At 37.2% G+C, this 26,178-nt stretch overlaps 1 protein-coding gene across 1 annotated transcript in view; it reads right to left on the bottom strand.

Moving 5' to 3' along the window:
* Positions 1-26,178, bottom strand: part of LOC122403568 (deleted in malignant brain tumors 1 protein-like) — a gene marked incomplete at its 5' end in the record, with an annotated part of 233,446 nt that overhangs the window by 73,680 nt on the left and 133,588 nt on the right. The gene's annotated exons all lie outside the window — the stretch shown is intronic.

The raw sequence follows: 26,178 nt of genomic DNA, 5'->3' as shown, positions 1-26,178 counted from the left end.
AATAGTTTAATTCTTGCAATTATTCGTAAGTCTACGAAACGTGGAAAACATTTCAGATTTACTCTTCTAAACAATATTATATGTAGAAAAGGGAAATTGTAAAATGAACATTTTATTTAATTTAATTGTACATCATATAACTGTATTTCAGGATGACATTAAATAAAAGAAGAATAGGGCGAAAGAAACGATGTTCAGAGTAAAATTATCCAGATACAGAGTAAGTGATACGTTACACTGATTGAAACTCGAGTGAAATAAAATATGAGAACGTACGGGACAACGTGTGACGTATGATTTATCAGTGTAGTATTCTTCGTTAAATCTCGAGAAATTCAGTGCCACGGAACAACAGGATAATGGGTAAAAGCATCAGCGGCAAGAAGAGGCATCGGGAAATTCTATTCGCTCGTTTATAACAGCGCTTCGCTTACTAACGGTACATGTACTCGAATCCCCGTCAGTTTATCATCATTCCTAAGCCTGCAAGTAATTACAGAAGACTAGGTGTGTATGTTCAAATTCTAGTACTGCTTTCCTTCATTCGGGCCAGGGATAATTAAGTGACTCGCGCTTTCAGCATCGTACGTTAGATAGGGTTCGCAACAATGGTGTCGTAAGGAGAGAAGGAACATTAATTCCGTTATATAAGAGCGGTCGCATCTGTTCGTAAACTATCTACAGTCACTGTGAAAAGTATTCCCAAGACGACCAATTTAAAACGAAACTTTATACGTCTATTAATAAATTTTCAGGAAGAAAGTTATTGGAATAGATTTCGTGCGAATAGCATTTCCAATACTTTTAATCTTTAGAAACGTACAAAAAAAAATGAACAAACCTATTGAAATTACAGGAATAAAAAATATTCGTTCGGTAGAAAAACGATTAATAAACTAAGAAATTTAAGATTTCTCTTCGATTGTGTACTTCGAGCCTTCGAGAATCTCACCGTTAGAAATTATAAATAGAAACCTCAAAAGAGGGAGTGTTTTCTTAAAACCAAATATTTCAAATTTAATATGATTTATATCTTTGGCGAAAAAGTCTTATTTTAAATTGGTCTTTACACGAATACTTTTTATATCGATTGTATCTAACCAGTTGTGGAACTTCCAGATTACAGGCTCGTTGTGTAAGAGATCGGTTGGGTGGTGTTATCGTGTAAAATAAAAAAAGTTGTATCGTTAACAAATTAAATATTCTCGACTCGATTTTTCTAAATACACTTTTGTCCCCGATAACACGATTAATTGTCAAAAACTGTCAGCCCCGTATGTTTAACATTAACGCAGCAGTGTATGTAACGACGAAATTCGTTAGATCCGCGTGAGGTTCTGTTAACGATCACGTTGCAACCGTTTCATCGAGCTTCTTGCGAGTCACGAGTGTCACCCTTCCCATCGCTCCACCACCAACCTCTGTCACGGCATTTCTCGACTCGTGAGCCAGTATTTCCGGCGGACGAATTCCCTGGACCAATCGAGTGGCGCTCGTTCGTCACGATGACTTCTGTCGTAAAGAGGACAGAAACCGTAGAAGAAAAACGCATAAACTTACTGTGATTGCGGTTCTCTCGGCTTCCCCTCGTGACAAGGTAAAAAATGATTTCCCAATACGTGGTCCGAATTCAGGCAGTCAATATTCCGAATATAAATAATAACTAAAGTAATGTCAAAGAGCTATAGATAATTTAAGTTATTTCTTTTCACTGATTAAAAGATACCTGTAACTCTTTGAGAGACAACGAAAAAGTATGTAAACTATTTGTGATAGACTCTGACGAAATAAAAAGAAACCTTTAATTTTCTAAAATTACTTGGTGTTCGTTAAATGAAATACGTACATTCCGCTGGCAAACTCAAGTTGTTTTTGGTCCTTTATGTTGCCAGATGCGGGATCGGTACTACGTTGCGAAGGTCTTCGAGTCTCCCGCATCTGGCAAATTTCAGTGTAAAATAAAAGAATTTTGGTAAATGAAAGAAACGCTACACTCGAGTTGACCAGCGAAGGGCTATATTGTTCCGCGGGTGGTCGAGGCCAAATGTAGGCACCGACGACAACGGCCATCGCCAACACGCGGAACAATGTAGCTATAAAACACCTACAAACCAGACGCAACTTCTTGTTGCGTTGATAATCCGGAGTTCCGTGTCTTCCTCGGTACCACCGAGGTGAAGGAGTTCCCTGCCGAAATGGGACGGGAAAATGGGTCCTCCTTTTCCAAGTCGATGGCCAATTAATACAGCCTGGATTCCACAGAGGAATCTGATAACCACCCCCAAACCAACTCTTGGTGGGGACCTAAGCTGAGGAGGAGACGGATTCTGGACACAAGGACTCTGAGTCTGCCTTTTGAGAGAACAGCTCTTTTAGCTTGGGCTCTGAGAGACGAACACTCTCACTCTTAACTTGTCTTTTGACCGAACTACTCTTAGTTTGTCCTTTAACACATTGGCTGCCACGTCACCCACATATGGGTGACATGACTTTTCACCAAGGCGTTAAAAAAATTAATTCTCAAGATCAGATGACAAAGAAAATAAAGCTAGGTGGGACCCTTGAATTTTAACGAGTCTGTGAAAATAAATTCCATGACAAATTCTTGGTATGCTAGTTTCCAATTGTCTAAAAATAAAATTTAATTTTCCTTTCAATTTGAGGGGTTTGGTCTGGCAGTCAACGCGTTAAGAGAACAGCTCTCTTAACTTGTCTCCGAAAAGTTTGAACGCATTTGTTAAAGTAGAACGGGGGAACAGTTCCTCATATAGTTCATCGCGCTCAATAACACATTTATACAGTCCACTTTACTATTGTTGAAAAATAAACATCTAAAAAACTCTCAAATCACGAACCAAATACATTTCAATCCAACCACAATCATTTCGAGCGTGATCACTTGGATAATTAATCTACTGGTAACAAAATTTGCAGTACTATAAAAGACACATTAACGAGTAACGTTAAAATGAAAAAACCACGAATAATATTTTTCCTAAAGGTAAGGTCTTTGAACTATTGCATTGCCATAAACTTTTCGATAAAATAAAAAGTAACAGTTTTCTAACATAAATCGTTTATGAATACTTGGGGGTTATTTGCAGAACATAATGGAAAAATGCCTGGCTCTAGAAGTCGTATAAACTCGAACACTCTCGATCGCATTTTTCATTACTCTTTTACAGGACTTGGAAACTACTGTCGCTATGGCTTCTCGAATAGCATTTTTTAGCTACTCAATTAGGTTTAATTTACCGTCGCAAACATTACTTTTCAAATAACCCCGTAAAAAGAAGCTCGATCCGGTTAATATCGAACATGTTTATTCTTAGACTCGATTCTGTTTCTTTTCGTTCGTAACGGGCGAATCCGTATCAGCCGACATCTGGCGAACGATTAAGGGAGGATTAGGGCATTGCATTTATTGCAAACTAGTGAACAGCGTAGCCTTAATTTTCCATAGCTACGCCATTCCTCTGGCGATGGCAAAAAATCATATTAAATAAATATCTGGAGCAGAGAGACGAAATGGTTTTGTTGGGCTCGATCTCGACCGAGTCGCAACCTGCGAAGGATTACCGTATTATGTATTCTTATAATCTGTATTTGTAAGAAATGTATGCAGGGTGTTCGGCCACCTATGGGGAAAATTTTAATGGGAGATTCTAGAGGCCAAAATAAGACGAAAATCAAGAATACCAATTTGTTGATTGAGGTTTCGTTTAAAAGTTATTAACGTTTAACATTCCATACCGACCGAAATTAAAAAATTTACAATTCTTCTAAAAAAATTAGTTTTAATTACGGGGGTCGATTACAATCATTTTTGGTCAATAGACATACCCCCGAATTCCTATGCAGTTTCGAGAAAAAAATTCCTCACCGAAAATATAATTTCTGGCCAGAAATGTTTGCCTGAAATTTCATGCAAATCTTTAAAACATCATAGCTTCTGAACGAATTGGACGATTTTAATGTTTCAAAATACAAACTACACGTATTTTGGTGAAGCATATGTAAAAATTCCAAAATATTCGAAAAGTTGTTCCTTGGCCCCGTAAAGTGAGAAAACCCCCAGAAAAATGGTCCAATTTTCAAATGTCCATAACTCCTACAATACTGAATATATTTTCATAAAACTTTTTTCTGAAGTAGAGTTCATGGGTACCTATAAAAAAGCGTTAGACAACTTTTTTATAGGGCGTCACACAAAATTACTAAAAATCAGGAACGAATTTCTAAAAAAAAATCGACAGGTGCCTAAATTTTTCAACGAAAAAATAAAATTTCAATTCAATCTGGAAAAGTTATTTTCGGTTGCGAGAATCAATTACAATCAATTTTGGTGATTAGATTTACCCCCAAAATCCTAGGCACTTTCGAGGAAAAAATTCGTGTAGGTGGATAAATTTTATTCATAATTTTGTTAATAATTTTTCAACGAAGCCTCAATCAACAAATTGGTATTCTTAATTTTCGTCTTATTTTGGCCCCTAGAATCCCTCATTAAAATTTTTCCCAGGGGTGGCCGAACACGTTATCGTTGGCGTCGATGATGGAAGTGTTGCATCGAACTTTGATCGAGACAAATCGTTTATGGTTTTTACGCTTATATCTTTTGCGTATTTTTATATCAAATAGATCATGCCAGTATTAAATAATATAGTTAAATCGTTAAGTTTAAAGCGTCCGAATTATTTGTATTTATTTTAACAATTTTATATTTATTTTGAACGACACCTGTAATTCTTCCATTCTTCCTAAATATTTATAATTTTGTTAGAATTTATTAATTTCTTCGTGATTTTCTCCGAGTAGATTTTTTATATTTTAAATATTAAAATCATCGAAGTTAGTGCGACCGTAAAAGAGATAATGGTTAAGGATTCCATAATAAACGTTTTTGCCACGTTTCGAGGATTTCGTTCCAGCGTTCGGGGAACGAATTCCCCGAGCAGAAGTTTCGGGCCGATCGACGGAGGGTCTGGCTGCGTGTATCGTTTCGCCCGCGATAAGAAAAGTCTCTCCAGGCGATACTTTCCCCGACCCGCAAGAACGTACGCCAGAGATTCTTTTTAAATTTCGTGCTCCGCCACGGCAGATAGATTTTAATGGACTTTGTACGCGGAACACGTAGTCACTTTGCGCCAGCAGGCCGCTCGCGCCACACACCGTCTGCGCGGTTATGCTACCAACCACCCACGCTGTACGCGTGATCTCGAAACAACCGTGTGTCGTCAACACGCGTGCACGAATCCCGTGGATTAATTCTATTTAACAGGGGGGAAGGCCCGATAGCGATTAGAAACAGGACGATAAAAGCAATAAAATTGCTCCCTTTCTGTCTACGACAATAGTATAGAAAAAGAAAAATTAAACTATACGTTGGCAGTCGACCCCAAGGAGGTTTTTTCTTAGGTTGGTACACTACAATGGGCATTTGTCATAAAAATTTGAATTTCTGAAGCTCATAACAAAGAAAATATGGATGAAGCGAATCTATATTCGGCGGCTAACAATGAAGTGCAGCAAATATGAGGGACGCGACGACTTCAATGAACGGAGACTCGCTGGATTTTCTGTTAAAAGCAATGCAGTCTCGCAAGAATTTGCTGAAAGTGGATTTTAAAATTTTTCCGATCGAGAGGAAGGATCTGTTGATAACGGTATATCGTTCAAGTTGTTTTAGAAATTTAAAATTCCGAGTGAAAATTAATGGAAATGTTCAAAAACGTGGAAGCATCGACAAAGTTCAGGAAACCGCAATCGTATAAATACGAACAACAATTGGACGTCGTTTTTCCGAATGTAGGACAAGAACAATTTTTATGACACGAAATTCAAATATAGCGACAACCCATCAACGCGTACATCGAAGGTAACATGCGTCGGCCGTGCAATATATAGTTTTGCCAACAAGCGAAGGATTACTAACAGAAAATACAAAATTGTTGGTTTCCACTACAATAGAATAGAAACGTGCTGGTGAAAAATTCAATCGCTGGAATAATAGGACTCGGTGGAGAAGTGGTACAAGTGCAAATTTATACATGTTACTTTTCAGTGCGATAGATGGAAAATCGTTAAATAAATATAGAAATTAAAGGAAGCATTTTCAGTATGCAGAACTCGTACAGAAATTGTAAAGAAATGGATAAATGTTTTAAAAGATTAGGACAAGTTTCTGATATCATTGATGGAAAATGTATGGTTATATTTTGCAATAAAACATGGCCATATTGTATAGTAATTTTCTTGAATATAAACTAACGTGATATAATTTTAATTAAATGTCAAATAAATATAGAAATTAAAGGAAGCATTTTCAGTATGCAAAATTCGTACAGAAATTGTAAAGAAATAAATGTTTTAAAAGATTAGGACAAGTTTCTGATATCGTTGATGGAAAATGTATGGTTATTTTTTGCAGTAAAATATGGTCATATTGCATAGTAATTTTCTTGAATATAAACTAATGTGATATAATTTTAATTAAATGTCAAATAAATATAGAAATTAAAGGAAGCATTTTCAGTATGCAGAATTCGTACAGAAATTATAAAGAAATAAATGTTTTAAAAGATTAGGACAAGTTTCTGATATCGTTGATGGAAAATGCATGGTTACTTTTTCTAGTAAAACATGGTCATACTGCTCAGTAATTTTCTTGAATATAAATTAGCGTGATATAATTTTATATTCGCTGTAAATAAATCGAAAGGACAATTTTGGATTTGGAATATAGAATTATCCACCAAGTACGTAGTAAAAATTTCCTCATAAATCTAAAAATTCCGTAAACAGATATAGAAGTTCAAACGCTAGTAGGATGATTTATATCGGCCCTGTCCAAGAATGGAGCTTCCTGCGCGGTTTTATCCCCCTGTATGCATCGTATCGAGTTTGTATTGGATCCACATCTATAACGCAACATCAACTAACGTCCGTAGACTAGCAACGGAAACAGAGTGGAGGAAGCTGCTTTGCTACCACGAGCACCTTTGGACAGGGCTGATTTATATGGTCTGCTCTTCTTCCTCCGAAAAGCCGCAGAAAATCTTTTTACGTTGCGTATTTTCTTATGGGCTAATCTCGCAGCTTAATCTTCCTCTCTTCGTTCGTCTTCTTTCTCCAGGTTAATCCCATTACGAAAGCCATTTCCCACAAAAACAACGCGCGGTCGTTCGTTACAAATATGTTCCACTTGGCACGCTATATCGTTATGAAATTTCATTACCCATTCGCTATAATTTTCCCCCCGATAACTCGATAGCTTTCTTATTTACTTTCATTCCGTAGCAGTCGCGTCTCCGTGAGTTATCAAATATCCAATTTAAGAAACTTGAAGTCAGGCATTATTTTATAGTTCTGGTTAAAACTGTTAGAAGAAAATGGTATGTTTCAGACAAAGGTACCGTGAGTCTCCGTGAAACGATTAAAAGATTGAATTTAATTACTGTAAAGAAAAGTGCATGAAACTTCTAGTAAACGTTAAATATCCAATTTAAGAAACTTGAACTCATTATTTTATAGTTTTGGTTAAAACTATTGCAAGAAGATGGCACGTTTCGGACAAAGGAAGTTGAGTAACACGTATCTCAAATTCTTTGCATTGAAACGACTGTCAGTTTCGTCAGCTTCGTAGAATAAATGCTGGTTGTATTAATTAACGCGGGCTTGGGTACATTTGCACGCGGTGTGTCGACTAACCGATCGGCGGGCCACCTCTTTGCACAACACACATGGAAATAGGTTTCGCTATAACGCTGTCAGAAAAGCGTAACTGTGTTACGAATGTGATTAACTACGATATTAATTGCGAACCTTGCAACTTGGATTAGAGCTATATGTGATAATTCCTAGACTCGTATTTTACTAATGGCGATAATAAAGTTTTGCAACTTGCATCGTGTTAAGATTTACATATGGACAAGTAAATGAAATCACAGACCCGTACTGTATCGTTATTCCCACACTGTACGGTCAATTAAGCCAGCAAACACTGTCACTTGGCATTCCTGGTCGACGCGATCGAATTTCCTAAATCAATTATGAAACGATGTTTCTGATTAACTATCAATTTACACGCGTCCGCACAAATGAAGGCAATTGGTCATGATATACTCCGTCCGTCGCGTTCGGAAATGCCGCTGTCTGGCCGGTTTCGACGATCAGCGCGGCCCCGAAATTACAATGTTTTAATTACGGTGGAATGCCAAATACGCGAGCACCCCGAGCGCGGGCGTACGATTTAAAAATTGCGTTAAACAACAGGACCGGGACGGGCGGAAAACGTCGCGGACCCGTTGTAAACCGAAACTGTTTATGCGCTTGATTGCTATAATCGTTAACTAACGAGCTCGCTCATTGTTTGAGCCGAAACGTTCCAGATAGGGCGTTTGAAGCACAATTAAAGGCCGGATACGTTTCTGCCCGAACGCGAAATCATATTTCCGAGCGAAAATTGACGCGCGCAATTACGCGCGTGTTTACTCGCCAGTAATCAATGTATTCCTCTATTTGCCAGTTATTCCGATTGAGAACAAGCAGCATTTTTTACCCCAAGAACTTTTTTTCACGAATAACACGAAATTACCAATAATGATGATAATAGAAGCAATTTTATTATTTTCATCGTATGACAATTTTAGGTCGTCTTCGAAACTTTCGTACAGGTATATTGTTATTTATACGAACAGCCTAGTACGAGTATTTAATACATCGTTAAAAAACGTATTTTATTTTAATCACGAAAATATGTTTTATTTTTATAGAATAATTTACGTTAAGTATTAGTGTTTGAGTAATTTCCATCGAATTGTAGAAATTTTGGCGCTGAGAGCAATCGAGTCGGGAACAATTACATTTTATCTGTATTAATTTAATTCAATGCAGCGATCATTAAGCAGTTGGAATGTTGGAACGATGTCCTTTGTTGTGAACTGCCGTTGGAAAATCAAATCAAATAATAAAATTCGCTGGAAAATTGTATGAATTTCAGGCACCAATAATAAGCATGAGTATTAACGAGGAAATAATTAAACAATGTCAGTCAGTATTGCTACCGCAGGACATTTCATTGTGCGCAGAATTTTATTATTTTACTTTTGATTCTCCAATGGGCATCGTTTCAGCACTTCCAACTGCTTAATGATCGCTGCTCTGAATTAAATTAATAGAGATAGAACGTAATTTTTGTAAATGTACTTTCATAAATCAAACATCAGTTTATTGAGCAGGGAATATAATAATGTATTGTACAAACAATGTGTCAATACTGGCTTTACAATTTGGCGAAATTCACTGAAATAATTACTGTGGTAGTCAACAAACATTAAATTATTCTATAAAAATGACTGAAATGAGAAATATTACGTTGTTAAAATTACCCAAAAAATATTACATATATCAAGACTTTAAATTATCATTAAATCGTAACTGCTACTAAATATAATATCCAGTATGATTTATGGTTTTCCACCATTTGTTCTGAAAGCTATTGTATTCCTCAGTATAATGCTGCTTCTTTGGATGCAAAAAGCTTTGAACATCTACGTTCAACATTTTTATCGTCGTCGAATCATCTCCTGCTCAGAAAATTGCAATTACAATTTTGTTTTTAATTTTGGCGCCAAAGCACAATATTCTCAAATTTTTTGTAACTCGTTTCACGCATGAACAAGATATATTTGAGTAATTAGAACGAAAAGAGCTGTTCAGCAATGTCTAAATACGTATATTTGATTTCGACCAACGTGATTTAAAGTGATAGCGATAATAATTTTAATAGATGTTAAATTCAATTACCACAAAGAAATGTCACTGTTGGAACTTTTATTCGTAAATTCATTACCTTTGCAGAAATTATGAAAAATCTGAACGATAGCACAATTTTATTCGAATGATGTTAACTCAGTATATGAACCGGAGAGGAACTGACACGTAACGAGAAGAATTAAAAATTTCACGCAGATATGTGCACGTGTAATTTAATCTTTTTGCCGGAGAAGCTATTGACATTTGAATTAATAGTCTTACACTCGTTTCATTCAAGTGTTAATTAATTCACGGATATATAAGTAACCAAGAAGTAATTTCATTTTCAGAAGATAAGATAAAATTCATCCAAATACAGAGTCAATGATTTCAATCAATCTGCGTGACGGTTTTATTCCCCTTGAAGAGATAGTTTCGTGTTTCCCGATTTTTCGACATATTCGATCTAGGGAGAACCGGTTGCAAAAAGATTTATCAGTGGAACTATGACCGTCTTGCAAGAGTAAACTGCAGCATCGTAGCAAATTGGTCACGTACATACCTCTTGGTTTAATAGTTTTAGAAACTGGCCCTCGGCCGTTCTACCCGAAATTCGAAACGCTAGCCGTCCCTGCGACTTCATTTTACGCAACTGCAATTTTGTAACAGCACTGTCACGAGCAATACGCCGGATTTGAAACGGTTTCACGGAAAATTACACCAACCCTGAAAATAGACGCTCGAAGAACGAGCGCTAAAAGTACCGCGTAATATTGTTCGAGAGATTTGATGGAGGTTTTTGCGATCGATGCTTCGCGGATTCCTTTTCACTGAAATAACTCCAACTGAAATGAATTAATCGCGCTACTCGATTCTATCGTTACGGTCCGTAGCCTCGATGAGATTTACTTTTTGTCTAACATCATTATGATAGCACGCTGGAAATTATATCTATGGATTTCTTTAAGTAAAATAATAATTTACCCTGAAGGGGTAAAATTTAGGCAATTTAATAACGCGATAGCGACGAATCAAAGCTATTTTAAATTTATAAAATTCTTTATAATTATTTAATAATTAATAACCCAGAACTAACGCACAAACAGAGAAACAAAAATTCTCGAAATATATTGTTTAAAAATTGTACGTTTGCATACGAAGTTACCATTTTATTTATATAGATTACGGACAGTCGACAAGTCGTTTCTTCTAAATAATTAAACATATATTTAAACTCGACGCGTAAAAGTAAGTTTGAACAAACCTGGCCAAACATTTACGAGTTCATCCGACAAACGTCAGTCCCGTTCGCTTCTAACTTGTCTCATTGTCCCTTAAACAAATTAGTTTCACGAACGAGCGATATTAGACGCATTCCGCGTAGTTATGGACGTGAAGAAATTTTCTTAAGTTTCATTAAGTTTATACTCCGTCCAGAGATACTCGCTGCTGAAACTCGTAATGACGTACCAAGTTGTTTACGAGGCTGTGAAAGAGACGGAAGTGTCGAGACAAAGTTTCGTTCAGTCACTCAGCTTCCCGTAAGAGGAGATTTATGTTTACTCGTGAAAAAGTTTACGAGTTTAAGTACTTTCTATATCAGATGTCTCCGAGGTACCATAGAATATGTAACAAACGGACAAGGTTGTATAAAACGGTTCGGAGTAGTTTTCACTCCGAAGGGATTATAAAAGAAATTATTACCGCTGCATCAGGGGGTGGAAAGGAACTTTCTACGCTTATTTATGTTTACTCAAATTTGTATCAAAAACCTTTCGTGTATTTCGACTGTTCAAAGTTCTATCTGTCATAAATAGTAACGTGTTCTTATAGCACTTACATATTCCTGACACGAACGAGACGTACCAAAAAAAGAGATACTTTTTAGCAATCAAAGTTCGCGGGAAAGAATAATTTCAACATGCAGGAAACTAATAAAAGTGCCGGGTCGTTTGATTTGTTCTCTGTGCCCTGAATTCCACGTGTCTATGCAATTACTAGGTGGACAGGAAATGTTCGCCTCTGGTAGTTCCTTTGAAAATTACACTATTCATATTTTATTACCCGAAAGAAAATCTTGCCGCGCCACATATCCCGTTGTAATAATAGAACTGTCACGGTGATAAAATCCGAAATGTATGCCTGGGCGACGAAACCAGCATCGTCCTGGCAAAATCGTGCTCACCGAACTCGGACCAAGAATCTGTAAAGTGCATTATAAATGCAATAGTTGATCGTGATCTTCTGACACGGTAACAATAATTTCTCAGCGTTCTAATGTTGATTCTATCAAAAATTGAAAGTAAGAATCTGTGTATACTTAATCGTTCGAAAGAAAATGCAAATTTAGAACACGAACATATCGTTAAAGAAATTAGACGAAAGGACGTGGTTCACCGAATTGCTACTTCATAAACTATGTAATCCTAAATTGCTCTATACTTACGTTGGTGTTCCTGTAACTGGTTACGAAACTTTAACACGTCCATTTAATACGTTTACTGTGTATACAAGTTTCCTAGAGCAACATGCACGAGAATTCAACACGTTTCTCTAGAATGCGTCTTAGAAATAGTCTCGCAAGCCATAACCTCGTGAAGCATATGTACTAGCAGCCATAAACTTGAATCCTGAGACACTATGATATCGCGTATCTTGAGATGGAGTGTACAAACAACTATAATTGCGAGTCTGCAATTTCCACATATCCGAGTGCGGTGTCATACTTTAATAATCATTAATAACAATGGTATTATTAAATTCTTAGAAGCAGTAAAAGGCAGAAATGAGAATAGATGACAAAATGTAATGAAATTCTGTGAAACGATAATTGAAAACACTTTACGAGCGTGCCTCTAACATTTCCAAGAAAGTGATATAGAAAACTGACGTAAAACAATCGACTTGAGTAAAATTCTATCGACTTGGAAAATATTTTGTTCGGAAAAAGGTTGATCGTCGGTTTATCTCGTCGCTTAATTTTCTTATAATTGCCTTTGTAAACACGATTGGAAGTACTAAAAATCAATAAGGAAGACCTTTGTGCCCCGACACTGCAGTTCAGAATAAACTCTTTCCATAGTAAAAGTCCTGTTCCATCCTCTTCTGTACGTTCTATCGATTCGCAGCGTTGCCGTGGATATTTTCGAACAATGGTGTTCCGTTAACGTCAAAGATCCCGTGTCACGTTGATTAAGATCAAGACGGAAGAGTTCAAATGGATTCTGATAACGGAGAAATCGAATCTCAGTCGATTCCTCGAGGTCGCTATTCTCCGAGTAATTAGCACGACGCCGCCGGTAGGGAAAAGTTGAAAATAGTCCAGGAGACCGAATTACCCGCTTTAATCAATACCGTTGCAAATAGCCCCGGGACTTTCCGCACTTGTACCATATTTCCTCTTTATCCTGAACATCGTAACGCTGTTCGCTTTATCAGAGGCGATAAGCCTGGTCGAACTCGTTACAATTTTAATCGTAATTTGCCAACTTTCGGTGAACACTAGCGCAGACGTCGTTACTCTTCGACGAATTCGCGATTTTTTGCTGTGGTCCTACGTTCCCCGGTTGACAAATGTATTTTTTAACTTGCAATTATATGTATACCTTTCGAGAAGCGATGAATTCAAATTTTTAAGGCGATTGGAGGCTCCCTTTATAAGAAAATTGGAAGAACGACAGAATTTGTACATATTTCGAGCGCTTGTGAGAGCGCGACCCCTCTGGTGGCGACTATGGGAGGCGACGCCACACACGAAAAAAAAATTTCATTCTCCGATGGCTCTTTAAAATCAAGTAATTTTAGATAAAAAGAGTCACTTGCAATTTCTTAATATCAATATTGAACCAAGAAAGATTGGCTATAAATGCTTTTTTTTAACAAAATTCGAAAGTATTTTTTTTTATCAAAAATATATTTCAGAAATAAATTTTTTAAATTGTGAACTTAAACTTTCGAGGGAACGGATTGAGAGATGGTAAATATAATTTTAATATACAGGCAAGAACGAAGGGTCTATTTACGCGTTACTCACTGTCAATTAACCGTGTCTTCTAAGCCAATGTATTATGATTTTTATTTACAATACGACGAAAATTGACATAGATGATATCGATCGTTTACGTGTCAATTATTTTGTTACAAAAAGGCACGAAATTATGAACAATACCGAGTTTTCGTGACAACAAACGGGTGTTAACAAGACTTCAACAACTATACAGTAATTTAAATTACATGTTTAAGTCTAGTTGCTAATTTGATTAATTATCTAAAGATTGCTACCGACTTTGTTACGTATGGAAACTGCGATCGTCACTAGAACAAACGTGCCTGCTCGTTCTCCTTTGTAATTGATATAGTTGATAAAGTGATCAGGCCTCGTGTTTCGTGTTATAATTAACGATACGACGAATACGCTAACCTATTGTAGATTTCGCCTACTTATGACTGTTCGAAACTATCCCTCGTTGCACGAGTAGTACGCTAAAGCTCCTTCCAAGTTATTCATGTTACACAAGAGGATTGAATGATGTCCTTTCTGTTAACGATCTCGATACAGATCTTACTGTTAGAATTTTGTCTGAACGTTCTGCTAACAGAGATTTCCGTTAATACTTTCATTACTGAGTTCATGCTAAGTTAACTTGTTTCGAATATCGAGAGAAATTATATAAAAAATGTAAATACGAAGTAGTAAAACTAAAATAAAAAATTGCAAAAAAAAATTAAAAACCGAATAAATAGAGAAACATATACATACGGATGTTATCAGTAAAGTTTTTCTGGCCCAACCAAGAAAACTGTTTTGGAAAATAATTCTTAGATGACTAGGTTAGATTTAAGATTACTTTTTGTGCTTTAAGAGTGTTTTACCGCCGAAGGTTGTTACATGACACTTTTGCGTAGACCAAGGTGAAGTTTCGAGTGGAATTATTAAATTTCCAGTGATTATCGAAGACGCTAGGATTCTCGTTAACGAAGATGCTGCAAGCGATATTTATAGCGCAGCGACCGCCAAAGAACCGCTTTCGCAATTTTCCCGTTAATTGCTGAATTTCGTGGAAATTGGGGTTGCGAGCTTGCTAGCGTGGTAAATCAATTAGCTCCTACTGATGTAACTTCCATTCCATCTATATTCGCGAGCTACGACGCGTTATTACGGCAGTTATTGCCAAACGTATAGGAATTCTTTTCGAAGACTGCGAAAATTTTCGGGAATCCGAGCGACGAAAATACAGTAAAAAGATTCGGTTCTTGATCTTGATATTAAATATGCACCTGGACCATTAATTTCGTAAAACGAGGTAAAATTGACTTTTTCGACGGAAAAATTTAATTACCACGAATTAGAATCGTGCGTGGAAATGACTGGATAATTTTGTTAGAAACTTTCCCTTAGAGTTTGATACTAATGTTTGGTACACTGCCCGTTTCGATGCACACGTTATGTAATTTTTTGTCAAGGATGGTTAATTAAACTACGCGTATCAATAAAAATACAAACATTTTCCTAATATCTTTATTAATCACTTATCGAATATATCCTTCTCTCCACGCGCGCACGTTTTCTTTCCTTCTCCCGCTCTTTTGTTTTTTCCGCTCATCATTTTTTCTGCTCGGCTAATCTCGCCCGCCTTCGGACGTTTCCGCTCTCTCCAGACACACATACATGAACTATTCCTTACAGTTATGTCATAACTTTTACTATGTTCTACAATTATTAAATATTGGGTTGTTCGGAAAGTCATTTCGTTTTTTCCCGTCAGAGGACTTAATTACGTTTTTTCGAAACCAACTTCACACTTAAGCCGCATAACCATTATATGTCTTGAGAGCTGATATTGCAAGGCTTGTGTGTGAAAAAGTTCTATTAATTCTACACAGTAGTTTTTGGTTGGTGCCCTTTTAAATATGGAGAGCAATAAGCAGCATTTTCGTCATATTTTACTTTTCTACTTCAGAAAAGGTAAAAATGCTGTCCAAGCGAGAAAAAAATTGACGGATGTGTATGGAGAAGGCGTGTTAACAGTACGCCAGTGCCAGAACTGGTTTGCAAAATTTCGATCCGGCAATTTTGATGTCGAAGATGCACCACGGTCTGGAAGGCCGGTCGAAGCTGACAAAGATGCGATAAAGGCATTAGTTGATGCAAATCGGCGAATAACCACACGAGAGATCGGTGAGAGGTTAAATTTGTCGAATTCAACTGTTTATGGCCATTTGAAAGGCATGGACTTAACCTCGAAGCTCGATGTGTGGGTGCCCCATGTCCTTACGGAGCGAAATTTGTGTCGTCGCGTTGACGCGTGTGATTCGCTCCTTAAACGTCAAGAAAATGATCCATTTTTGAAGCGGATTATTACTGGGGACGAAAAATGGGTTGTATACAACAATGTTAAACGCAAGAGGTCATGGAGCAGAAAAGATGAACCGGCTCAAAGCGTGTCAAAAGCCAACATTCACCAAAAAAAGGTGATGCTCTCCGTTTGGTGGGATGTCAAAGGAATCGTTTTTTTTGAGCTTTTGCCGGACAATACAACGATTAATTCAGAAGTCTATTGTCATCAGCTGGACAAATTGAATGATTCACTTAAAGAGAAGAGGCCCGAATTAATCAACAGGAAGGGTGTAGTGTTCCACCAGGCTAATGCGAGACCTCACACAAGTTTGGTCACTCGCCAAAAACTTTTACAGCTTGAATGGGACGTACTGCAACATCCACCATATTCTCCAGATCTGGCGCCTTCCGACTACTATTTGTTCCGGTCCCTGCAAAATTTTTTGGATGGCAAAACCTTTACCTCAAATGAAGATGTCAAAAACCACCTGAACCAGTTTTTTGCCAGCAAGGACCAAAACTTTTATGAGAGGGGAATTATGTTACTGCCAGAAAGATGGCAAAAGGTGTTGGACCAGAATGGCCAATATATAATTTAATAAAATATTTATTCATTATACGAAAACTGTCTTTCATGTTCCCCAAAAAAAACGAAATGACTTTCCGAACAACCCAATAGTTTTATTATAATCAACAATTAACGATAGAAAATAATAATGGAATTACGAGACTTTGAGTTCTATTTATTTTACTGTAAACTTTATTATGTCAATAGATGGTCTGCTGTTAAAACTGAGAATTTAATTGGAAGATGTAAATTGGCCAGAGTTAATTTAGAGTTTCGAGTAACTTTTGTTTATAAATCTCGTCTATGGGCGGATTCGAGGGCACAAGCATAGTTTGTATATTAATGAACGTATGAGAATCGATGCCCCCTATTATGAACTTATATTGGAGAATCAGATAACGCGGCAAAATGCTGCTGAAAATGAAATCAGTTATTGGCAGAAACGGCAGAGATACAACCATCATTATATGAAAATGCGAGTAATCGTCTTTTACTGCGACAGAATTACTGTTATTTAGCCGATGCATGTTGACCACTTCGTTACGGCGGAGTTTGATCAAAAACCGCCTGATACAGAACGGCACGACAGAAATACGCAATCGCGCAAATAACGCTGCAATTTGTTAATACCCATAGGATTATCGAATTGCATTGTCCATAATATTGCAATTTATAACGATACGTAAACTTTGGATACATGCTGCGCGTATAGATTGCAACGAAAATTATATTATATATAATGTTTGTTTTGCGGAGGGTGACCATAGTTACCCATCCTTCGTAGCAAAAGGGTTACTCGTTCATCATACTCAATCTACCCTTCTCCGTCTGACTTTAATCTACAGTGAACGTTACAAAACGCATGTAATGTAAAGTTACCCAAAAGATAGTTAGTTACACCGTGATTAGAAAATGTATTGTGCACAGCTGACAAGAAGTCACGTGCTGCTGTAGGATCCTATTTGCAATTTCTTATGATAGTACTCGGTCTATAAAAAATAATTGAATCAGCATTTCTTTCGTGGGATCCTTTTGTCAGCCACGTACAATAGAACCTAAATGATAGGTCCTTTGAGTCTGTGCATTGACCGTAGAACCAACTAGTATACTTTCAATGGTTTGAATAATTCTGGCTGGTCCTGCGACCATCGCTCACCGTCGGATCCTTCCGTTGATCGTCGGTACTACGTCTTGCTTTCCGTTACACGTGCACCACCATAGAACGTCGCCAAGTATATCACGTTCATGTATCATCTGTTTAATGTAGCAAATATGTGAAATCTAGACATTTTTTCCAACAAAGGAAGGACACGAATAGGACGAACGTCTTTCGGACAAAATGGAGTTTAAAATATAGAGCACAGTGAACTGTAAACAGGTCCCACGATATTAGATCGGTCGCTTTTATGGAAAATAGAGCTAAACATTAACATTCGAAAAATGAAAATTCGAAAGATTTGTTTTTGCCTCGAATTGTAGATCTCGATAAAAGGAATGGTAGAGTTTTATGTTTTTCTCATTATTCTAAGTTGTTTCCTTAATTATTGATAGCCATACCGATTTTAGTGTAGTGAAGAAAGCAATAAACGATCGATCCAAGAAAGAAGACATGCGAGACTTTTCATCGAGATGTACAATTTGGAGCTAAAACGAAGTTAATACGATACCTTTCGAATTTTAACTATTATGTACGCCACATGTGGTTTATGCATAACTGTGCACCGCTACGTTTCAGCCAAATAACCATAGAATTCTCGAACGAAATATTTTCCAACAGATGAATAGATTATGCACAGTCTACTGCCAGACCTGTTTCCTTAAATTTAAATCTGCTGCAATTTTATTTCTGGGACCATTGAAACACTTGGTTATTCAACACACATCGCCAGTATTGAAATACTTTAGCAACGCATACGAGAAAACTGCCGAGAAATTCGACGAATATCAGGAATATTTGAAAAATTGAGAAACTCTATGTCACGTCGATCGCAGGTTTGCATTCAAGCTGTAGGTGGCCATTTCAAGCACTTTCTACAAAGGTAAGCAGCTATACAGGGTGTTCGGCCACTCCTGGGGAAATTTTAATGGGAAATTCCAGAGGCCAAAATAAGACGAAAATCAAGAATATCAATTTGTTGATTGAGGCTTCCTTAAAAAATTATTAAAAAAATAAATTACAAAGTTTCAAATCATTCACGGAAAAATTAGTTTCGGTTGTGGGGGTTAATTACAATCATTTTCGGTAAATAGACATATCCTCGAAATCCTATCCACTTCCAAGAAAAAAATTCGAAAATGTGTGAAATTTGTCAACAAAATTAAAAAATTTCAAATCGTTCTGGAAAAATTATTTTTGGTTGCAGGAGTCAATTACAATCATTTTTGGTGAATGCACATATCCCCGAATTCCTACGTATTTACGAAAAAAAATTCTTTACCGAAAGTATACTGTGTGGCCGGAAGTGTTTCTACAACTTTTTAACGAAGCCTCAATTAGCAAATTAGTATCCTTGATTTTCGTCTTATTTTAGCCTCTAGAAAGTCCCATTAAAATTTTTCACACTCTGTATACTGGACGTTTCAATTTAACACTAGACCTACCAAAACAGTCAAAATGACCTAGTCATAATTTACTTGACTGAATTTTTGAAAATTTACTGCAATTTTCTATAAGAAAATGAAAAAACACTTATTTCTATTGCATTATACATTTCTTTATGTATCTAGTGTTTTAATTTCTTTGGTATAAATAAATACACTATAATTGTCGGTAGTTCTAGTGTTATTGGGATCATATAAATATCTACTTTATTTCTTATTCTACGAAAAAACTCAGAACAAGTTATGTGACATCAAGGACTCGTAGTACAATAATTAGTATTTTGTTTCCTTCCTTTTACAAAATAGAATTTGAGTACAAAATTGTTATGGTATACGAAATCAAGAAACAATAATTACTGAGATATTTTTCGATGAAAAGTGATACTGACCGATCCCTAGACCCAAACATTTCTTACGTAAATTAATGTTAATTTCACCGTGGAAGCGTACGCGGAAATAACCGTAACGACTAAATTCTGTAATAGCGAACAGCAAAATATAACTCTGGCGTACGGTGCATGCGAGGCAAATATTATGAGAGCAAAACGTTTGTACGCGGAAAAATATCCAAACCAAAATCAACCAACACAACTTACATTTCAGAGGCATAGTAAAAGGTTTGAAGAAACCTGCAGCGTTCGCATAGAACGAAAACGACGGAAACCTATAAGAAATATCAGGAATACTCGAAGATACGAAAAACTCTATCGTTAGAGCATGCAACGTTATAACTCTGCTTACTCTCGAACGTATATCGCTCACGTTGATTAATCGACTACGCGTTTTCTATTAGTAAAGAAGAGCTATCTAACCGTAAACAGTCAAGAAAAAAATTAAATAAAATCATTCTCTTAAGAGGGCTCTCAATCTCAACTGAATAATTACACTTAATGTCGATTTTTACCAAATTGGTAAATGGAAATCAACTTTCCTTTAAAGCATTTAGAAAATAATGAACTAATGGAGGATTACATTGACATGTATTAATAATAATCCACTTGAGGGTTAAAGAAGATCGTGAAACCCGTAAATATTAACAGAGAACCAGAAACTTGTCGCCAAAGGTTCTGTGCTCGGGGCCAGGGCAGAGTTTTAAAACGTTTGTGTGTCTCTGATCGTCGTGAAAGTTCCGTAGACCCGCGATCCATGTGGGAAGGTCCTACTGGAGTTAAAGTTACTTCAAGAGTAGCAAGAGCTCTACAAGAGAGGAGTTTAAACACAAGTAGATCCGTAAAGAAGCCTCTGTTCGCTACAGCAATGAAGTAGAAACGTCTGGAATAGGATCTAAACAACGCGCGAAATGCTCGAAAAAAGAGTAGAATAAGGCTGGAGATAGACGAACGGTTAGATATCGAAACGGGAAAAAGTCGCTTGTCTTCATCGAATTCCATCAACTTGGGCTACTTTTATCAGGTCCTCTTGGGCGACCAAGCCTTGTCTTGTCACTCGTTTCATTATATTTGAAACTTTTAACTAAATAAACGATCAACTAATAACTGGAACACACACTTTACTAACAAGCAAGAATACTCAACTCAAATTCTTTTAACTTTTTCTCACGTTCGTCCTTTCCGTCCGGAAACCCTTTCTATTCTATTCTTTTCTATCTGTATATTTCTTTTCTCGAACGTTCTGGTATCCGGACAATCAACTCGACTACCTTCAAAGGTCACGTCTAAACGCCAGCGCCAACCAGACGCAGGTTTGCATTTTCGATGACATTCTTCGCATCGATTAAAGGACCCCGCACAGATCTTATGGAAAATGGCCCCGGTTAAATTAGCTGAACTTTTGATATGATGTATTTCATTATGTCTTGATGAAAAGTTTCAATGGGCCCAAGCTCGTAAATTGAAAAGTTTCCGAGATACGGGGGATCAAAAGTCAATAATAGTGTGCCTTATTTTAGACTACTACGTTTGAGCATATTTGAGTGTAAGAAGCAGTGTTGTACACTGTCCATTTATTTGACCCCTTAAAACTCAGTAGTAGTACTGTGGGCCCTTAAATATTACCCCTTGACCCCTTGACATAATGAACTACATCATATAAAAAGTTCAGCTAATTTAACCGGGAGCCATTTTCTATAAGATCTGTGCGGGGTCCTTTAGGCATCGATTAGGGCCAACATAATTTTATTTATTCAATATTTATTTATTCGTGAAGTAACACGAATGAAGTTTTCTAATGGTTTACGACATATTTAACCGTTTGATGGACGAGTCGTACCGTTCGAAATAACGAATAGCGGCCAAGGATCCGTCCAGGATCGCCGCGATAATCATTCCCCTTCTGCGTCTGACCGCAACCAACTCCCTCATCGGGTCAACCCCTGTTTGATTAAAACTCTCCGGTTAGGTAGGAGAAATTACATTTTAATTATACATGGTTAATCAGCGTATCCTTTGGTCCAGGACACACGGCTCGGGCACGCTATTTCCCGGTTTAATGGACGTGCGTAATCTATTTTCTAGCGGCCAGACATCTCGAAGTCGTCTGAACGCATCGGTGAATCGGAGCATTGATGGCTCGTTGAAAAAGGTTGCACATATTTCACCGATACCGCTCACGGGTTCTCGCCTTTTCCTTTTTCTACGCGGCACCGCACATTCGTCAGTGACGGCTTCCCAGGATGATGGATCGAGCGAAATGGGTTCGTGACGTTTTCCACGCATTAGGGCAGATCCGTGGCGCATTTTTCTTACCGTTTTGTCAAGGTCTTTGTTTGCCGACCGGCCGCAAATCACGACGATGAAATATGGCCCGGTTTCGAGCGTATAATCGTCGATCCGCGATGTCTCGCGGTATAAAATCCCGCTGCGGTACCGATCCGGAGGAAATTGAATATCGATTGAGTTAGCCGTGGGATCAACGAGATCCTTCGCGCGAAACATTATATGTGAGGCTGCTTTGATAACACGGTTTACGGTAAGCCCAGCTGCCGAACACCGATTTTGCTATCTGTCGTCTAATCTCTGTCTAACTAATCTCTTCGGTTATCAGCCTCCATTATGGTCCGCTGAGTTCTAGACGGATTTTCCCCGCCTCGGATTAACCTTTCACCCGGAAACCTGCTTCAAGTGGACGCTAAGGGATCACGAAAACCGACAGTTTGTCCGTACGAAAACACATGGGGATTCTAAACCTTTGTGATCCCAAACATTTTTCATATTTTTACTTATACCCCAAAACTTACGTGTATCTTCTCATTGGCAATCACGGAAATTCTATTTATGGTAATACAGTCGATGTAAGTGAAACAATATTTTGGAAAGTTATGTTCTGACATTGTTCGTAATTTAAAATTGGTACGGTGTCTAGTAAAATACTCTCCAACATAGATCAGTATAGAGCTAATGGTGTAATATAGACACAAATCGACTTTATACTTAAAATACTAGTCTAATTCTATGTCGATGGATTCGTATTTAATTTCGAAAGGTTAAAAGGAAAAATTTGAAAATTTTGACCTTTCAAGATACAACGAATTAAAATTTTTAGAGCGATCGGAAGCTCCCTTTATAACAAAATTGGGAGAACGACAGAATTTGTACATATTTTTTAAGTTCCACGAAACAAAATTTCATTCTTCGATGATTCTTTAAAATCGCGTAATTTTAGATAAAAGGAGTCACTTACAATTTCTTAATATCAACATAAAAGCAAAATGTTTGTCTACAAATGCTTATTTTTTAAATCAATGAAATTCCATATTCTTTTTACGAAACTCGAAAGTATTCTTTTCTTGCAAAACATATGTTTCCAATTAAATGCGTCATATTTTATGTGACTTCGGAAATAAATTTGTTAAATAGTCAACTTAAAGTTTTGAGAGACGGAAAAGATAATTTTAAGATATGGACAAGAACGAAGGCTCTATTTTCGCGTTACTCACTGTCAATTAACCGTGTCTTTTGAGCCAGTGTATTATGATTTCTAATTATAATATACTACTCCAGCTTGATAAAACACTAAACGCTTCGTTTCTTCCAACGTTGCTACTAAAACCATTTGTTTTTTGGGGGGGACAAACAGTTACAGTGACAACACTTCGATAAACGCGCCGTATGCACTTCCATAGGGGCCATTCCGCGTCAAATCAATCATTTCTGTGCGCGATGTCAGCGGTTTTGTTCAAATCGAAATATGTAACAGTCCATGTGATAATAGACAAAGTTTAAATCATCGTTCTGTGCTATCTACGACATTATTTAAAAAATACTCGAAGCTAGTATTTCTCGACGTTTTTCACGAAAATCGTTCACAAATCGAATACTAAATTACAATACTTGTTTCGATATCGCAAATTTTTAACGTATTGTTTTACTGTAATTTTAACTCGAAATTGGATCGTCCAGGAACGAAAACAATACTTCGATTTAATAATATTTGTCGAATTGATATTAAAACGAGCGTTCGACGATAGAAAAATTGGCGGTTGAAGATGAATCAAGGAGCACAGGGATTAAATAGTCAATTCGCCGCAAATTTGTCACCTTATGTAAATTCTACCGGTTCCTGAGGAACGCCCGTATCGTTCTTTTGCTCTCACGACGAGGAGGGGAGGGGACAGCTTAGGCAAGCATGCGAGAGAATTGTACATTTTGGAATTGCATGGAAAAGTTTCCTCCGACCGGGAAGAATTATGTCACGGTTATATGTGGCATACGTAAGCCGGACGCATACACGTGAGTGAAATAAAAAAATTCGTCGTCCAACATGTTTAAAGCACGCGTCGGCTAGTCATATTCGTGAAACGTTTACTAACGAACCACCGTTTCGCTAAACCCACACAATATTTACTGTTTAGCCCCGTTGTGTCGCTGGCACGGAACTGTATAGGGTCCAAGCAACCATAAATAAAAATTTGAATTTTTTGTAAGCGTTCTCCTTGTGTTTTGATACGCGTTGATTAAAAGTTTGTACAAGTCTGTATCGTTTAAATTTTGTAACGGGAAAATTGTCCACTCTGACGTAATTTAAATAATAATATTGTGCTTAGAAGTTTCGACCGTAATTCGCGTCGAGTTAGTATATGTTTTCTTTTTTTTTTAATAGACGATGGTTTCCTTTAAGAATTACCGCGAGTGTGGTTTTATCTTATATTTTAGTCTCGAAATTTGTTCTGTTTGTACAATCAGATATTCTTGCGTGAATTCGCAGTATTCTGTTCCGAGTATTATCATAATTGTTCTGCCTTTTCTCCTAGTTTTATAGGTCGCTATTAGTCGATGGAAATCCTGTTCTATGTCGTATGAATTCGTATTCTTTTCTTTGATAACAGTTTATATTTTATTCCATTCCAGTGTTTGAGAAAAATATAAATAAAGTACAAAATGGGTTCAAACGTGTGGGTGAGTTTCTCTGTTTTACTTATATTTTCTGTTGTTTGTAAGAACGACAAGACAAGATAAAGTCGAAAGTTTCTTAAATTGAACGCGATTCGATCGAACGATTGTAAACAACGAAAGATAAACGACGCATTGTTTTGACAATTTACCTATTCTCAAAGCACAATAACTCTTTAAATTTCCGGATCAGGAACCTTTCCTTGTTACGAGCAGGGAACCGTGGCACCGTTTGTTGTAACGCGTGTAGACACCGCGTCGCCGGAGGATTTCCAACGAGAGAACTAATACACCTTAAAGAGAACAGCGATACGGTTGAACGCTTCCATTCACACGTTTCCAAACAAATGGCAACGCCGGGACAACTTTAGCGGATAATTTGCCGCAGTTTTGCGAAACAAGATTTAATGGATTGCACTCTCAGTCAGTTTAATTCTGCTATTACGACGAAGATGATTAAAGCTAAATTTAAAACATGCGCGAAACATGTTTCAAACTCACCGGCTATTGTTACGAAACACGATGTTGCTGCCACGCTGTATCAAAATTATTGGATTATTGGATTTTACGTAATGCAAAAACAACGCTCTAAAACTATCCGTTCGAGCGAAAATCTCAGTACCTTTCAAACTACAAATAGAAAGAAATATATGTATAATTGTAATCGCTGACAGATGCAAGAAATTTAATACTTCTGTTAACATCAGATCTTCGCGGATATGTTCTTCGATCGATAACGTCGTTATAAATAAAAATTCTGTGGGAACAGTTATTTCAGAACCATAATTACAGTTTAACCTATGTGAAACGGAGTTTTTGTCTGCTATGCCGGCGGCGAAGGCCAGATATCGATCTCGATTAAGCTTTAAAAAGTAATTACAACCGGCGAAGCCATCATCGGCCCCACGTTTTGAACGATGCACAACGAAGAATAACCTCGTTCGCCTTATGAAACGTTTCCGTCCTCGTTGATATAATAAATTACGTAATTCAAACAAATATCACCGGCCTTTGCTGCATCGGAATTTATTTTGCACATAATTCCCGTGCTTGTAATTTATTGCTTTTTCATCAATCGTTAACAGGAGGTCGAATTCGATAAAATATCTCGCGTTTGATTCAGAGGTTCACGAAAATTGAACGAAATCGTACGAGAGTATTCTTTCGTGCAAGATCATCTAGTGCGTGGGCGCAACCATGGTTTAATTAGCATTATTTCGAAGGGAACACGTTCCGCGAGTTCTTTCAGCGATCCCCGGGGTAACTTTAAAAATATTTTCCAATTGAGCCGCCCGCGGCAAAGAGTAAGTCTCCACTCGAGAGAGTTTCATAAAACGAGACCTACAGTTTTCTCGATAAGTATGCCAGTCGAGTAGAGCTTCCCGACCTAGAAGAGCTTTTTGCTCGAGATGAAGCCACGAAGTGGTTTTTGTTAACATGCCGTCAGTCTTAATCCAGTACGGTCCTTGGATCAGACTTCAGGTTTGTCAGAAGCTTTCGATTCGTCCTGGAGTCGTATTTAAAGATCGACAAAAACAACCTCCACGTAATTATCAAAATCCAATTTA

The sequence above is a fragment of the Colletes gigas genome, unplaced genomic scaffold (genome assembly GCF_013123115.1).
Source record: "Colletes gigas isolate AHSC1104 unplaced genomic scaffold, ASM1312311v1 Colletes_gigas_Sc00061, whole genome shotgun sequence".
In the NCBI taxonomy this organism is placed as follows: domain Eukaryota; kingdom Metazoa; phylum Arthropoda; class Insecta; order Hymenoptera; family Colletidae; genus Colletes; species Colletes gigas.
This window is presented reverse-complemented; position numbering and strand designations above follow the sequence as displayed.